At 33.7% G+C, this 17099-nt stretch overlaps 1 protein-coding gene across 5 annotated transcripts in view; it reads right to left on the minus strand.

Annotated features, from left to right (window-relative positions):
* The window catches only part of LOC100371539 (fibroblast growth factor receptor substrate 2-like), a 57034-nt gene that overhangs the window by 16421 nt on the left and 23514 nt on the right, over window positions 1–17099 (minus strand). Inside the window, exon 1 of one of the 5 annotated variants that reach the window (XM_085506396.1) lies at window positions 4062–4092. The exons of 3 other annotated variants lie outside the window; for them this stretch is intronic. The gene's annotated coding sequence lies outside the window, so the exon portion shown is untranslated. Of the gene's footprint in view, window positions 1–3984; window positions 4093–17099 lie in introns of those variants that run through there. One more of the 5 variants, XM_085506394.1, reaches the window with a different exon arrangement.

The raw sequence follows: 17099 nt of genomic DNA on the forward strand, positions 1-17099 counted from the left end.
GAATCCTAAAACATGTAATAATATATGCAAAATTAAAAATGATGACTGATAAAAAACACTCGCCATAATATTGGTACATTACATGAATCTCAACGTCTTTTATGGAACACAAAAAAAAACAGAATTAAAGATTAAAAAACACAATATAAAATGTACATTATAGCCTAAAATACAACTCATCCATGGACACAAGGAATTGTTAACGATGACAGCAATGTCAGACAGACAAGCAAACGCTTATTCCTTCACTTTTCATTACAGGCAAGGTAAAAGTTTAACAAGCACAAAATACATTATTTTGCATTCGCTTTTAAGATCATCTGTTTTGTTATAGGTGGAGGGTGCTTGTTACAGGATACAAATCCAAGCCTTAATACGCACATAAAACACAGTATCATATTTTCTTCAATATCCTGAAACCTTCTAAAGACAATTTGATGAGCAAGCACTAATAGGACAGACTATTAGCAACAACGGTTTAAAACAGTTGCCATGCCAACCAATACAAAAAACACTAAATCAGTATTGAGGATTAATGTAGCTTACGTCATTGTCCTTTTTTTATACAATGAATATATATATATATATTTTTTTTAGACATTTCAATGAGAAGGCATGATGCATAAGACCCAGTGCATAAGTTACTTACGTAAGGCGCTTATTTTCGGCCTTGGGATCCACACGTACATGCACATGTACATGTAAAGCCCCAATATGTTTCATTGTCTTTTTTCACAAAATAAACCCACATCTTTTCCACCCAGCAATGTTTATTAATCAAGAACGTATGAAATGTCAAAATATGTCTAAAATAACACTAATAAAATAGAGAAATACACCAAAAACAGCAAAAGAAGTCACATGATATTCAAGTCAGTATCTCTGTTCTTAACACACCACCTGCATAAACCCTCATGAATAAACAAAATTGGAAATAGAAATTAGAAAATAAATAAATGAAAACAATTCAGTCATTTTAAATCATATATTAAAACAAGTGCAAATTAAATATACAACTGTATATTGCATTTTACAACAGAATCTATATTTCATGTTCAGGATTACATGACAGGACTGTGTGACTATCTTCCTATCATAATGACATCATAGAAAGCACAATTTACATGCAATCTATGATAAGGTCAAGCAGGCCCTGTGGAACACAAACACCTGCGCACATTATCCAGGGTTCCACTAAACCATTAGATCTGAGTTATACGCCTAAAATTACAATTAAATCTTTGCAAGTTGATTCTCTGGCCTTGGATCATTATTTGAATCTGAGACAAACTTTTCCTAGGGATCAGGTAACAAATGTTACTGTTTAATAAATCACAGCTAAATATTTGTCACTGCCTTAGATTATTTGCCTCTCCATCAAAGCGGTTCATTTTCATAGCGCTATAAAATTGCTGTGAGAATTTGTTTCTTGAAATGACAAATACTTTTCTATTGTCTCCTCGTTGCGATCTTAGACAGGTTATCATCTGACATGCCAAACATTAGTAATTTGAGGCCACACTATTAACAGGGATCAAGGAACAGGTCTTGCACCAGTTGTCTGTGTCATGTCTTGATGCATACTGTGACAACCCCTATTGACAGCATTACAAGCACATCTTCAATAGCTGCCTGCCCATACACACAGTACTGACATAAAAAAGTCACAAGATCTGTTCTTACGAAAATTGTTTTGGATAAAAATGTGTGCACATGTTCTACTACATTGTAGATGTGAACAATATATTTTTTTCATATTAAAATATTTGATGTAATTTTAAATGCAACAAATCATATTTACTCTATTAGTAACTCATGTATAAATGGCCAGAGGTGTTTGTGGTAATCCAGTATTCCTTAAATGGAACAATTGGTGTCAACATGCTTCCATTATTGATGTGCTTTCATTAATAAAATGGTAATACTGTAAAATACTTCATTTTAGCTGAAATTAATTTTCGCTGAAAAGACGTTTTGGGTGTTTTGTATGGAATTTATTTTCACTGATTTTTGATAGTTGAATGTAAAATATAGGAAAAAAGGTATTTGCTAGATTTTATTTTCACTGAATCGTACCTTCAGCGAAAATAGCAAAAATTAATTCCAAGCGAAAATAAATATTCCATAGTATTTGCATTAGAACATAAGTCTGCTACATACTACCGGTAGTACCGTAGTACTGATTAAACTTTATTTTGTGAGACAAATTTTGAAAGTCAAGGAAAGATTAGTAATTGTTAAAATTTAATTAAATTGAAAACTATTTCTGGCAATGAACATTGAACGAATCACAGTTGAAGTCAGTCTTTTAGCCAGACACCTGTCTGCCAATTTTAGTCATCTAAAAAATTTAATTTGACGGGCAAAATCTTCACAAACCTGTCTACATACTAGCAACCGCTATTTTTCATTTCAATGTTTTTAAGACTGGCACTTTTTTTTCTGGTTATAACCATGGTTGAAAGTTGACATAAATGCTGCACAAATCTATGGAACCAAATTTTGGTACAAGACCTCTAGAGGGCACTTCATATAGGGGAATGGTGACATGCATTTTAATTTTTAGTTGAGGAGCAGAGTTAATTGATTTTTTTCAAATGCAAGGATATGTTTTACATTCACTCTGTGTACATGTACATTCTCTATTGCTACTTTTGAATATTCATTGAGTTTTAATTTATCATATTTTGTAATCAGTAAAATAAATATTTAATTTCTATATAGTATATAGGATATTCAGAGTCATCTCAACTTTCCATGCAAAGGTTACATTGGACAGAATCAGTTATTCACAGGTATTACTGTAAAGGGGTTAATTATTCACTGGGTTTTAATTTTGCTTATTTCGCTGACTGAAAAATGCGCTGAATTAAAACCCAGTGAATATGTAAAATGGAGCATAGAACACATTATCTAATTGATAAAACCATGATTTTTAAAACCCGCTGAATATGCCTGAAATGGTAAATCAGCGAAATTTAAACCCAGTAAAAATTTGCCATTTTACAGTAGATGCGACTGACATAACCTGGATTCCATGTACAGTAAAGTCAATTACAAGTAAAACCTGCTAAATGAAATCCATGTAAACATGTCAAATAACAATGACCCATTCATGATTGTTTCGGGGCAAAATTCGTGAAATAAAATCTTAGCATAATTTTTAATAATGAAGTTTGATTTCAGTTAGCAGACTTCTCTAACATATACATGAATTAACAGAAGCCTAGTAAATATTAATTACTGTATTTGCCTTATTTGTAGTTCATAGACTCGCGCAAAATGACAGATGTACCTATATTGTCAACATAAGTTGTTTTGAGGTTTATGTCTGCCTTCCACTTGAGATAGATTTTAACATCTTCTTTCCATCTACTAATAAAGTATTCTTGCTTCTTTCTCAACAAGCTAACTGGACTTCCCTCTATTGCTAAGGCATATGAATAAGTATATGTTCTTTTCATCGTCGAGAACGTGATTCGGGTTCAGCCAAGCGTTCAGAAAGACAATCTCTGCATGTGCCGAGTTTCGACCTTGATTCCTTATTGGGACCAAGATCAAGTTTTTTAAAGCACATGCCAACTCTGTCTCAACCATTCGCACACGCACGTTTCAGCATATGCCAACTCTGTCTTGATCATTCGCACACCCAAGTTTCAGAACATACCAACTCGGACCCGACTCTCAGCAGGAAATCTTGTTTACGCTTTGTAAAGTGGCATTTTACACAAGATTGCTCTTTTCAGTGGATACAATTCTAACTTTCAATAGATTTAACAATCTATTGTAATCCAATGTTATCCAATGCCAAACTAATTAAACCAATATGTCAGTTTGAGCTCAATTAACTTAATTGTTCATCTGACCATGGAGATTCTTCTTAGTTATAATAATCCTTTTTACAACCATCTTCACCTTACTAGGAACAATTAAGGCTTGAAAAATACAGCATAGAATGACAACAAAGACTGATAAAGAACTCACCTGTACAATTGCACAAACAGTAATTTCAGTAACAGAGCATGCACATGCACATGTGTGACACAACAAATTTGAATTACCAGTACTCCACAAAGAAAACCAAGCATAGACGAATTTGATTGTCAGTCACTTCAAGAAATGTCTGCAGTGATCCGCAGCTGAAAGCCGATGACTTGTAGATTTCAAACGAACATCCCCTCAGAACTGTGATATGAGTAAAGTCTTTGATACAAATATAACGTCCTTGCTTTGGGAATAAATCCAGAGATTCAAATGAGAAATCACACTAAATTATAAATTGGCAACCCATTATGGAATCCTTGCATGCATTACACCCATTCCTGACTGAAAGAGGTGTAGCTGGACTGAATGCAACAAGTGCCTCTCACAAGACCTTCAAATACCACAGGGACTGTTTACATCATCTACAACACAGGTCACTGACCATGGACACTTTGAATACATTAGATAAATGACATAACACTTACAATCTTTTGTCATGGCAACAACCTTTTTAGAGGAGCAGCACCAACCTTGCACAGCATGTGCAGGTGGCTTAGAAAGAGGGGGTTAAAGAGGGGGTTAAAGAGGGAGTTAAAGAGGGAGTTAAAGTGAAACTGTCAATTATATTTAATCAAATGCAATGATTATCATGAGGTATAGACATTTTGGATGGTAACTTTCACTGACCCAAGTTCAAGTTCTACCTTAGGCTGAACACCAAAAAAGGTTGACCCCTATCCTGGGTGAGTGTGTCACAGACTCAATAGGAAGGCTAAAACCACTGGCTGAGACTCATTCTTTAATAAATGCAACTTTGGGGAACCTTGGTTAAGGTTCACAGGTGCTGGTGTTTAACTGGGCTAGCGTATTATTTTGCTACATGTATTTGATAAAAGATGGTTTCGTAAGCGCTGCCATGTAGTCCCGAACATGAATATGGCTTCTGTGGCAAAAATGTATCAGCACTAGCACTTGCAATGACATTCAATATTCTGAACTGTCAACCGGCAAAAAAAAATAAAATAAAAATTTTTTTTTTAGTGTTTACTTGTTAAAAAATATTAATTTTTTTGCTTTCATTGGAAAATAAGTTTGTTCATTTTGAAAATGTGTATCTACAGTAATGTCTCCTATTGAAATACAAACCAATTTCCAAAAATTCATTTATTGCAAAGCACAGATAAAAATTATCAAATCTATAGAAGAATTCACACATAATGCCTTCTTAGTTAGGAATAATGATGTCATTTTATCCATAAATGATTTCAATTTTTTTTTATTTATTTAATTTTATTTATCAAATTGAGAATAATTTTTTGTTACATTGAGAAAGCAAAATTATAATTTGATTTAGTATATTCATAACTTGTAATATTCAAAAAGACAGATTAAAATAGATAGTACGAGCTGCCAGAAATGAAAAAAAGTCTATATAACTTTATTTAATTCATCTATTTTTCATATTTTAATTATTATAATTCATAGTATTTGTGTTACAAATTGATGGTCCTGACATTAATATCTTATTACTAAATTTATAATCATTATTAATACTATAATATTAATGTTTCAGAGCAAGTTATGTCACCAATTTTTGTGTTTCAGTATAAGTGATGTCATCATTCTATGTGACCCACTGCAAGTGATGTCACCATTCTATGTGTTACAGTGCAAGTGATGTCACCACTGTATGTGTTGCAGTGCAAGTGATGTTACCATTCTATGTGTTACAGTGCAAGTGATGTCACCATTGTATGTGTTACAGTGCAAGTGATGTCACCATTCTATGTGTTACAGTGCAAGTGATGTCACCAGTGTATGTGTTACAGTGCAAGTGATGTCACCATTCTATGTGTTACAGTGCAAGTGATGTCACCATTCTATGTGTTACAGTGCAAGTGATGTCACCACTGTATGTGTTACAGTGCAAGTGATGTCACCATTCAATGTGTTACAGTGCAAGTGATGTCACCATTGTATGTGTTACAGTGCAAGTGATGTCACCATTCTATGTGTTACAGTGCAAGTGATGTCACCATTGTATGTGTTACAGTGCAAGTGATGTCACCATTCTATGTGTTACAGTGCAAGTGATGTCACCATTCTATGTGTTACAGTGCAAGTGATGTCACCATTCTATGTGTTACAGTGCAAGTGATGTCACCATTCTATGTTACAGTGCAAGTGATGTCACCATTGTATGTGTTACAGTGCAAGTAATGTCACCATTCTATGTGTTACAGTGCAAGTGATGTCACCATTCTATGTGTTACAGTGCAAGTGATGTCACCATTCTATGTGTTACAGTGCAAGTGATGTCACCATTGTATGTGTTACAGTGCAAGTGATGTCACCATTGTATGTGTTACAGTGCAAGTGATGTCACCATTGTATGTGTTACAGTGCAAGTGATGTCACCATTGTATGTGTTACAGTGCAAGTGATGTCACCATTGTATGTGTTACAGTGCAAGTGATGTCACCATTGTATGTGTTACAGTGCAAGTGATGTCACCATTCTATGTGTTACAAAGCAAGTGATGTCACCATTGTATGTGTTACAGTGCAAGTGATGTCACCATTCTTTGTATTTCAGTTCTAGGGATGTCACAATTTTTTGTGTTTTAGTACAAGTGGTTTCAGTTTTCAAGAGGGCATTGACTCAATTTTCATACATGTTTTCAGAATATTTTGTTAGGTTAATTCTCTTTTACTTCAACGCAGACAGTTTTTATTGAACACAAAGACAGACAAGCGAGATAATATATTTGTCAATGCCATTTGATTTGACAAGATTCTCGGCTTACAATCCATATTCTTCTTTATGTAAGTCGATGAACCCATGTGCATATTGTCTTGTATAGTGAGAAGGTTCCTTGTAGGTCAAGAGGTCACAGAAGTGAAGGTAGTTGTGATTAATGATAGGTGATGGAAGGGAAACGTGATCTCGCATTGGGAGTGGGTTCATGAATGGTCAACAAGTCTGCAGACATACATTAGTTATAACACATTTGAAGAGGGATTGAGTGTAACATGCTAGGAAGTTAAAAATTGAATCTTTGTCTGGAGTCAGTATTTCTAAAATACATATTGAAAGTCGACAGAATTGAAACCACTTTTGTTTCCCCTGCCTTTTGGTGCTAATTGCTAAGTGCACCAGTGTCATGAGCTAGAAAATAAATGCCTGTCTAAAAACTATCAAAATGAAAAATAGCAGTTGCTAGTCTGAATTACCGGTAATAGATTTTTAATAATTTTTTTGTTGATTGTTTATGGTTATTTTTTAAATCAAGATTGGACAGATTTATAGAATTTTTGCCTGTACCGGTGGTAGGTAGACAGGTGGCTGGCTAAAAGCATATGACTGTTTAAACCAGTCTGTCAAATACATGTTGACACAGATGCAGCATGCATTGATATACAGTCAATTTTCGCTATCTTCAAGTTCATCATTCTCGCCATTTACACCTTGGCAGAATTCCCACTATAAACCTTCATTTCCTGGCGATGAAATCAAATGCTTGCTCTGGTGCGTTTCCACGACAAAGACGCATGTTGTGATGCATTTCCATGGGAAAAACAAACACAAAGTTGTGTGTTTTTACCAGTTGAGCTATAATAACATAATAAAATTTCATAGGGACGGCCATTGATGTCGGTTTCAACGAAACCATGCAAATGATGCAATGCTAAATGTACGAAGAAGCCAAAATTTATCAAAAAAATTGATCTGATGCCTCTCCCTCTATCCTGCCTATGAGGGCAGCATATACGCAATAATCACATAGGTACCCAGTGTGACAAATCATTTTTTTTTCGTTTTGATTCATATTCTGCACACATCCACACACAATGAAATCAATTCGAATTGAATAATGACGCCAAAGGTCACAAATTTGACATTCTGCAAAAGTCACTACACATCAAGAACTAGTACGGGGAACTATACATGTACATCAACAAAGAAAGACGTCAGAACAATCCCGAATGTACTATCATGAATAAAAATGAAGAATCTTTTAAAATTAAGACATGAGAGAAAAAAATACAGTACCTTTCTTGTCACAGTAATCAGTGAAATGAAGACAGCCAGCTAGCCAGCAGAGGCATAGTAATTTAATCCGAATAGCATACACATGTAGTAAAACAATGACTCAGGGAAAGTCAGGATGACAATTAAGAAGGGTCAGTACTAAACAATTTATGACTACAGTCTTTATACTGAGTGAGGGATAAACCATTTAACTTTAATTAAGGGGGATCTGTTACAGTGCCGTGGGATGTGTCTTTGGTAAAACAGTCCAACTGAGAATTTGGTTACACTGCAATATTTTTAGATGCTAGACTCCTGCTGTATGGAGTCGCCCACAAATCCCTGTTAATCCCGAGATTAAACTTAATGACTTATTAATGATACATATCTAGTTTACCAATTTATGATGAAATAAAAAGTACTGTCTAGTTGTGTTCTATTTAAAGATTAAATATATTAAAAGGGGTTGGCCATTAAAACGTGTGGGTGGGTAGTAAAACTAATTGTTCTTTTGCTTCAATCTTATTTAGTTTTGAGTGAGATTATTTTTGGAAGATGTTGTTGCTAAGTTAGAGGTATTGAAATATATATTTGTTTCAGTCATTGTCCCTGACGATTTTTTTAACTCTTCTTATTCTGTGAGTTTTCCCAAGTTTCCAATAGTCAACCTTATGGTAAAATTGGCTTCTAATGTGACTTCTACAAGAGCATTTACACATATGAGAAATGATGAATTTTTGATTCTCCATTGAAAAAGAATGGGTGCGACTTCTATTAGAGATGCAGCTTATAATACAGATTTTACGGTTAGAACATATACATTGAAATATTAAAATAAATTTTTCATTCGCTGCATGTATCTTTGAGTATTTCCACACTACACATTTGAGGCATTTTGACAGGAGTTCAAGTTCAAAAACGAATCATTCAATTTTTTCTGCAGGTTTATGAACTGTCTTTTTCATGCATTATGCAACCTTTGAAAACAGTATTGTACAGTTTGTATTGTTGACAAGCAATTAATTATGCAAATGAGTTGGTCAATACCATACAGTAAACCTGCAAAGATAAGTGCTTATGTTTTCCTGCTAAGAAATTGCGCAATTTCTCGGCAAATCCCGAAGACAACATTTCCTGAAAGTCACCGACATCTTGTGTTGTAACACCTCAGAGAAATTTGCACCATTTTCACCGACTCACTGAATATTTTTTTTTTACAGTAAGTTAATATTAATATGCAACTATGTCAGTGAAGTATTAGTCTAAATACTACTGAGTATTGTAGCATTAGCGGAAGCCCAGATTAGAATTTACCGGGGTCTTTTGCCATTCATTATAATGCTTATCTATCTATGACGCTCTTCCGAGAAGCAAAAATAACCAGCTCAAGGCTCTTAATGAAATTGAAGCACTGAAGTACAATGCATGTACTATATATCTATTGTGGATACATAAAGAAACCTATTTTTAATGGAATTTGTTCAGCCTGTTGCGTGTTAATATAGCTTTTTTATGATTTTGAAAAATTTGCATAATTAGTTTTTACATGATCATTTTAGAATTCATTCAATTTCACTGAATTCTCTGTGTGTGAGCATCCCCCTCCCCAATATAAAGTGGTTCATCCCTAACAAAGAAAAGATAGCAAGTTCAAATCAGAATGAATCACTGTATGAGTGGCCAATCAAAATATATTATTAGTTTACACACTTTGTTTCAAGCAAATATAAAAAGAGTTGAAAACCATGGAATAGTTAACAGTTTTATGGAAAACATGTTGTTGGTAATATCACTCCTTCAAGTAAAGTTATGTCACATTCATCTGAAAAAGTTGATTGGAGACCTACATTTTTGGGGGGACCTATGACCCTGTATAGCAATAAGCAATCTATTTGTAAAACATTCCAGAGACTTTTATGAAACAGTATTGAACTACATTAAGGGAAACCTGTCATCACATAAACACATGTGCTTATTTTTGTGTCCCACATACACAGTTCATGGGAACTTAATGCGACAACAAGTCACCATGATTTATGGTCAGATCCAACTACCCCTGAAATAAAAGCATAAAAGTTCCCATGTCTGCAAATCATACTATGAATGTAAAATTTTGTTTTCCTTTTTTTGGATTACTGTAAAACACAGTGAAATAGCTACAGACCTTTTTAGCGAATTTAACTCAATGCACAAATTAACAGAATCTTAATTTAGCTAAAGTGCCAATAATCTCATTGTGAAGATATACTCTATTCTAATTAGCGACATCTTAATTTAGCTAAATTGATCACTATCTCATTGTGAGAATATACCATACTTCATTTTAAATTAGTAACATCTTGAATTACCGAAATTATGAATTAGCTAAATTAGCTTAAAATAAACTAAAACTTTCTATAACATCCTAACAATGTCCTGTAACATTACAGGATAACCTGTCCCTCTATAAACCAAACTGGGAACAGCAATTGCTTAAAGCATGAATCCCATCATCTGGTTTACCATGAGATGTGTTATCAAAATTGTGCCATATACACTGTACATGCATGTGAACAAACTGTCAATACTTTTCTGGACTAATATTAATACTAAGTATTACTGCTTTATTGAAAAAGCCTACAAAAAACAGAAATATATCTAGGAGTCAGTGTCATGTTGCACATTTATCCAGTGGCCACCATATATTTACGTCTCTTGCAAGAATTATTGGTGTGCCAAATTATGAGATCCTTATCTTAATAACTTTTTTTTTACTGAGAACCCTGTAGATGTTTCTGACTTTTTTCGTTTTAAATCAGCTTCATTGACTTATTTTATTCTACAATCATTCAATTAAAAAAAAATTTCTAACAAATCAGCAACCTCCAAAATATAATCACTCCATGTACATGGGAGAACTAGGAGAAGGCTTATGGTTACCAAGGTTACCTGATGAAATAAATCTTTGTATACAACATGTTTTAACAAGTGGTAGATTATTTTACTATGTATCAACACACAATTAAACACCTTATTGATAAAAGTCACTGCAAAGTGAGACACAGCTGAGTTGACTTGAGGCTACATTGACTTCTTAACAGTTGTCAAAACATTCTAGTATTTGGCCTTCAGACCAATCAAGTTGTATTTATGCGTGGAGGTATAGATTTTATTTTCACAAAGATTATTACACACGTCTAGCTGTGAAGTAACAAACGAGAATATTTACTGCGTTTTCGAAATATTCGTTCTGAATCTGGGAAGATTTTGTTGATCAATCCTTCATTCAGCATGACATCATAGCAGTGGGCAAAGCCAAGATAAAATAGAGCATGGCTTAAAATTCACAGCGACCTTGGATCCCCCACCATTCTGCTTTAATATTCTTATTGAAAATGTACTGTAGTACTGTAAATTTTAGCTGGAATTAATTTTCACTGAAAAGACTTTTTGGGTGTTTTGTATAGAATTTATTTCCACTGATCTTTGACAAAGTGCAAAATATAAGAAAAAGGTATATTTTGATTTAACTTTCACTGAATCATTCCTTCAGCGAAAAAAAAGAAGAAAATTAATTTCAATTGAAAATAAAGTATTCTACAGTATATTCTCTTACATAAATTACAAAATACAATTTAATCATACTGGTAAGCTGTTTAATAAATACAACATCTGCTTTATAAGATCTGAAATGAGTTGTCTGTTATCATGTACTGTAAAAAGCTTACTTATTCACTGGATTTTAATTTTGCTTTTTTCGCTGACTGGAAAATGCACTAATTTAAAACCCAGTGAATATATAAAATTTAGCATAGAACACATTATCTAAATGATAAAACCATGAATTTAAAACCCACTGAATATGCCTGAAATGGTAGATCAGCGAAATTTAGACCCAGTGAAAAATAGACATTTTACAGTATTCAAACAAGATGCACATGGAGATGTTTTGTGATCTTAACAACATTAAAAATGTAATTTTTTTTATTAAAATTAATTTTATATAACAGTTCTAGATAATACTTATCACTGTTGTTTCTCCAGATGTTTTTTTATAAGCAAATTGCAAAGTGTGTGTACTGTGATATAGTGACAGAGAAACCATATTTGGGACTGCATGACAAACCTGTGTGACTATCTATCTATGAAAATGGTATTATACATGTATATGACAATATTATGAGCTGTCTCGGCGACAACCCTTTTTGGTGTTCAACCCACATCTCTGATGCAAAAATCACAAAGCCACCATGTTTTGGAAAATCTGCTGAAAGCTTAGTGCAAGTTTACAGGCAAAATTAACTGTTTCAACACCAGTTTCCTCTTTTCATCACAAATTCACAAAATAGTCTCATTTATAGTCTGTACTCTTCTTCAGTGGATTGAGACTAAAATTGCCAAATTTTTTGAGTAAAAACTGAAAATTGACTAAAATAGCCAAATTTTTTGACTAAAAACTGAAAATTGACTAATATCTTGTTTGTTAGCTCCAAAATTAGGATTCACTTCCAGAAATATTAAAGAATATGAAAAAAAAGTGCAGAAAAATTTGGATGAGAAAGTCTAGTGATGAAGGCTAAGATACAATAAACGGTCAAAACCAAATTGTGTTAGGGTTGACCATAGTTCAAGGATTTTTGTGATTATAGAAAGTTATGGCCATGAGCTGTGTTTACTACTTACTGATGTGTACCATGAGAAGTCTGTATTACATATACATATACATGTGTAAAGTGGAAACAATAGACATCAATATCATCCAAAAATAAGAGTAAAATTAGGCCAGGAAAAAAAAATTCCCTGTTTCTCGTTTCATGGAAAATTTTTAAAAAGGCAGCTAGTCGTTTTTTTTTTTTGGGATACTAAGCTAAAATGGGGGGAATTTAAGACATGTGCGAGTACAAGCGCATTTTGGAAGGCTTTAGAAGGGAAAAAAAAAATGTTTGAGGCACATAGTTCAAAATGATGCGCGCGGAAACGAGAAACGGTTGTTGTATAGAAAATTCTATGTCACAATGACAACCACAATATAGTGTGATTGGTTTTTAAACTGCCACGGTAGTCACGTCATGTCATGTTTGATGCTAATTTAAAGCTAATTTCAATTTTAGTATTCAGAAACGTTATGATTTAATTTCAAAAAATATTTGTAATCAGGTTTCTTCAATACAAAATGTATGAAATAAATAAGCAATGTTTCTCAGATTGTCACATTTCATGAAAATACTGCTGCATAGCATCACTAAACTGAAATCTTGATCAATCCTATTTCTATGGTTCTAATTGGTTTAATATGATTTAAGGTAGCAACAGGGGAAATCTGGTCAAATTTTCATGTTTTTTTAATAATCTGTATATCACTTCCTTTTAGTGTATTCTTTCAGTACAACTAACAAATAAGCAGCCTCTCGGCTGAGATAGTGACGCTGTTAGCAATGCATGTTTCAATTACTGGTAAGAACTAAAGATCTCATTAGAAAATGAGCAATTCTGAGAGAGGTCCACCAGTAGTACCTATATGTATAGTATCAGAGCTATTGGACTTGCAGTTTTAGGAGAAGTCAAAAAAGTAAAAAGTTGACACAGATGACGGACAAATTAGTGAAGACAAATAAGACAAGAAAGAGTAGTGGAGAGGTTATAGCAATGTATCATATGTAAGTAACATGACACTATAAACTTAAACTGATAGTCTGTGTTTTGAAGGCATCTTTATCATTACAAATATGTAGGTGGTGAATTCTAAAGGAAACTGTGTTACGGATAGAATGAGGGTAGGGGGATTCTGCAAACTAAATGAACAAATATTTTGCATTTACACAGGTAATTAGTGCCATTGTCAACTTGGCAAGATCTACAAAAAGATTTTGTAGTCTGCTTCTTCCCACATAAAATGTTGATGTAAATTGATAAATCTTTTGATCAAAAACTAAAAGCAATATATAAAACTGTTTATATGGTCCAAAATGATGATGAAATTTAGTGAAATTTTTACAAAAATGTGAAAATATTTGCACAGAATTTTGAGCGAAAAAACTATCTTGCACTCAAAGGGTAAAAAAATAAAAGTCTGTCACAATTGGCTTTTGTGACTAAGTTTGCTTTTTACAAAATTGTATTTTATAAATAGATTTAAACAAAAAGCTTTTTTTGATTTCACATTTTACAAGTGAGAGAATTAAAAAAACTTTTCAAGTCAACGACACAATTTCTGCAATTACCTGCTCTCCCTGCTAAACATGCCCGTTTTGACAATTCATTTACTCAATTTTCGCTTACTTTTTAGTTATTCATTAAAGCGTGAGAGTCGTCACCTGCGCATGAGCGGGAATTGAGTCCCAAACGACGATAACAACACAAGCTAAAAACACAAAGGCTCATGGGCATCTGACACATGCGCAGGTGACGACCCCCTCGCTTTAACTTTATTACATTTTAAACACCAAATTAGAAATGCAACATTTTCTACACAGTTGTAATAAAGCTGATAACTATCTACATGTATCTCTACTGCTTGTTGACTTTGTATATCACTTGACAAGTCGAAAACTCATATACTGTAAAGGGGTTAATTATTCATCGTGTTTAAATTTTGCTTATTTCGCTGACTGGAAAATGTGCTAAATTTAAACTCAGTGAATATGTAAAATTGAGCATAGAACACATTATCTAAATGATAATATTGTGAATTTAAAACCCACTGAATATGCCTTAAATGCTAAATCAGGGAAATTTAAACCCAGTGAAAATTAGTCATTTTACAGTAGATGGTGTTCCATGTAAGAAACCATATGATTATGGAAAGATGATCTGTCAGAAAATGAATTCAGTCAAGTAGTTAGAGGAGTGGCTAGAACTTCCTGGATCACAATAGATTTTATTTGTTATAAAAGTCAACAAGTGTGTTACGGTATCCTGTAACGTAATAGGTGTAAAATAACACTACTTTGTATATTAGTCTAGAAAATATAGCATTAACAATATAGCTGTGTTTATGCAGCCAACCTGGTATGAATATAAATGGTGCCATGAATGGAGAGGTCAGTAACAATGATCCGTCTATCACACCTGAGTGTGCCTGTACATGTATGCTTGAACCTCATGAATATTCATGAGTACTCAACATTTCAAAAGTGCTGTGTAGATTCTTCCCCACATGTAAACTATTTCTGTATTTAGCGGTTCAGCCCTCACACCATCAGATGAAAATAGTTGTTTTGTTGTTTGTGTCAGAATTAAAAAAATTCAGTATATATATTCTAGTATTTAAAGGGCAGTGGCGGACTTGCAAGTGACTCCATTGATACCTTCCAATCACCTAAAAAATACCTAATTAAAGCTTGGAAACTTCAGTTTGTCCTCGATATACGCAACTGACAAAGTTGCTATCTTTGTTTACCAGGGGTATACGAGACCCATATATCCCATGCATGCAACGACTATCACCCATTAAATTTAGACCCCACCTCATCAGTTAAGAACAGTTATTAGGTTAAAATTTTCTTAATAGTAAAGATGAATTTTTATAAAAAATGACAGCACTTGCAGTGTGCACCCCAGATAATGCCCAGGCATGCCACCATCTAATTTACATATGTAATTTGATATTTAACATATCAATAACATCTTTAGACTCTTGAAAGCATGGCATTTCAGTTGCAATGGATGGTAAAAAAAAAATGCTTATAATGCCTGAAGAGAAAACTACTAATCAAGTGATTTTAATTTGATACCATTTTGTTGACTTATCTGGAGGTACTTATAACAAAGTAAATGATGGGTGGGAGCCAGCCACCCACAGACATTCCAGTGTCCCATGGGAGCTGGAATTTGGCATGTTTCTCATGGCTGCTGCAGTCATCCAGGGAATGGACCCACACAGTAAAAACTATGCTGCGTGGGCCAACACTATGTAGCAAGCAATGTTAGTTTATAAAAGGTGCTCAGTTCTCATGAGTTCTATCAACAATAGATCCTATACCGGTAACCATGCAGTTGGGGAGGATACAACTGTAAAACACCAAAATCTCTAAAGGCAAGCATTTAACCAGCCACCTGTCTGCTTGTAATTTTACAGAGATACTTCTCATTTTAGATCTTCACAAACCTGTCCAAATGTGATTGAAACTTACCTGTAAATTACAAAATAACTATAAATAATCAACAAAAAATCAACTGCAAGTCTGTGACAACAAACTAGCAACTGCTATCGGTATTATTTATTTCAATAAATGAAAATTCTTCTGTGATTCAGATATTTTTCTTTTGTTTTTTTCTTTTTATACAGTTTCATTGTTAATTTTAGAAAAAAATAGACTTAATTTTGCACAGATCAATCAATTTGATTGGGTAATTCTTGGAATGACTGGAGCATATTCAAGGAGAGTCAAAGTTGGTATTTAGCATGCGTCATGATTGGATCAAAAATCCCACACATGCTTGCAACTGGGAGAGCGCGTTGGACTGAGAAAATCACTGTTTATCACATTCACAAATCTCGCACATGCATAGCACGAAAATCACTGCCTTTTTAAGGGTATCAGCAGTGCTGTTCACAATCATGAACAACCCACGTGATTCCCCATTTGAAGGACTTCACAGAAACACTTACTGCAACATTTACTTAATCTTGCCTTACTCGTTAAAATGTTAAATTACAGCAGTTGAGGATAGTGCTTGTTTTAAATAATATCACTAAAAATTAAGTCATGTGATCAATTATTCAAGATTCAGACAAACTAACAAGTAAACAAAAAATAAAATAGAAGTAGATGTATTTACAACTGTTGCCGTGTTGTAATAAATTCTTCTGGGCTTTGTTCAGGCAATAGCCTTCCTTTGGATTCACAAAAAAACACTACAAGGTGGCTCAGTTTTTGTTAGCGTCTACACACACATTACCCACATGTGAACTATTTCTTGTGCATTTGATCGTCACGTCAGTTCTATTTTAAAATGAAAACCAGTAGCCAGATGTAAACATTCTCTTTGAAGTGAGCAGTTCATGACCTAAATGATTACAGGAACATTGAATTATGACTAAACACTGCCAGCCTGAGTGTGAAATCATCATCACAATCTGTTCTAGCTATGTCAAATATTTA

The sequence above is a fragment of the Saccoglossus kowalevskii genome, chromosome 12, assembly GCF_978046115.1.
Source record: "Saccoglossus kowalevskii chromosome 12, keSacKowa6.1, whole genome shotgun sequence".
NCBI classification, from domain to species: domain Eukaryota; kingdom Metazoa; phylum Hemichordata; class Enteropneusta; family Harrimaniidae; genus Saccoglossus; species Saccoglossus kowalevskii.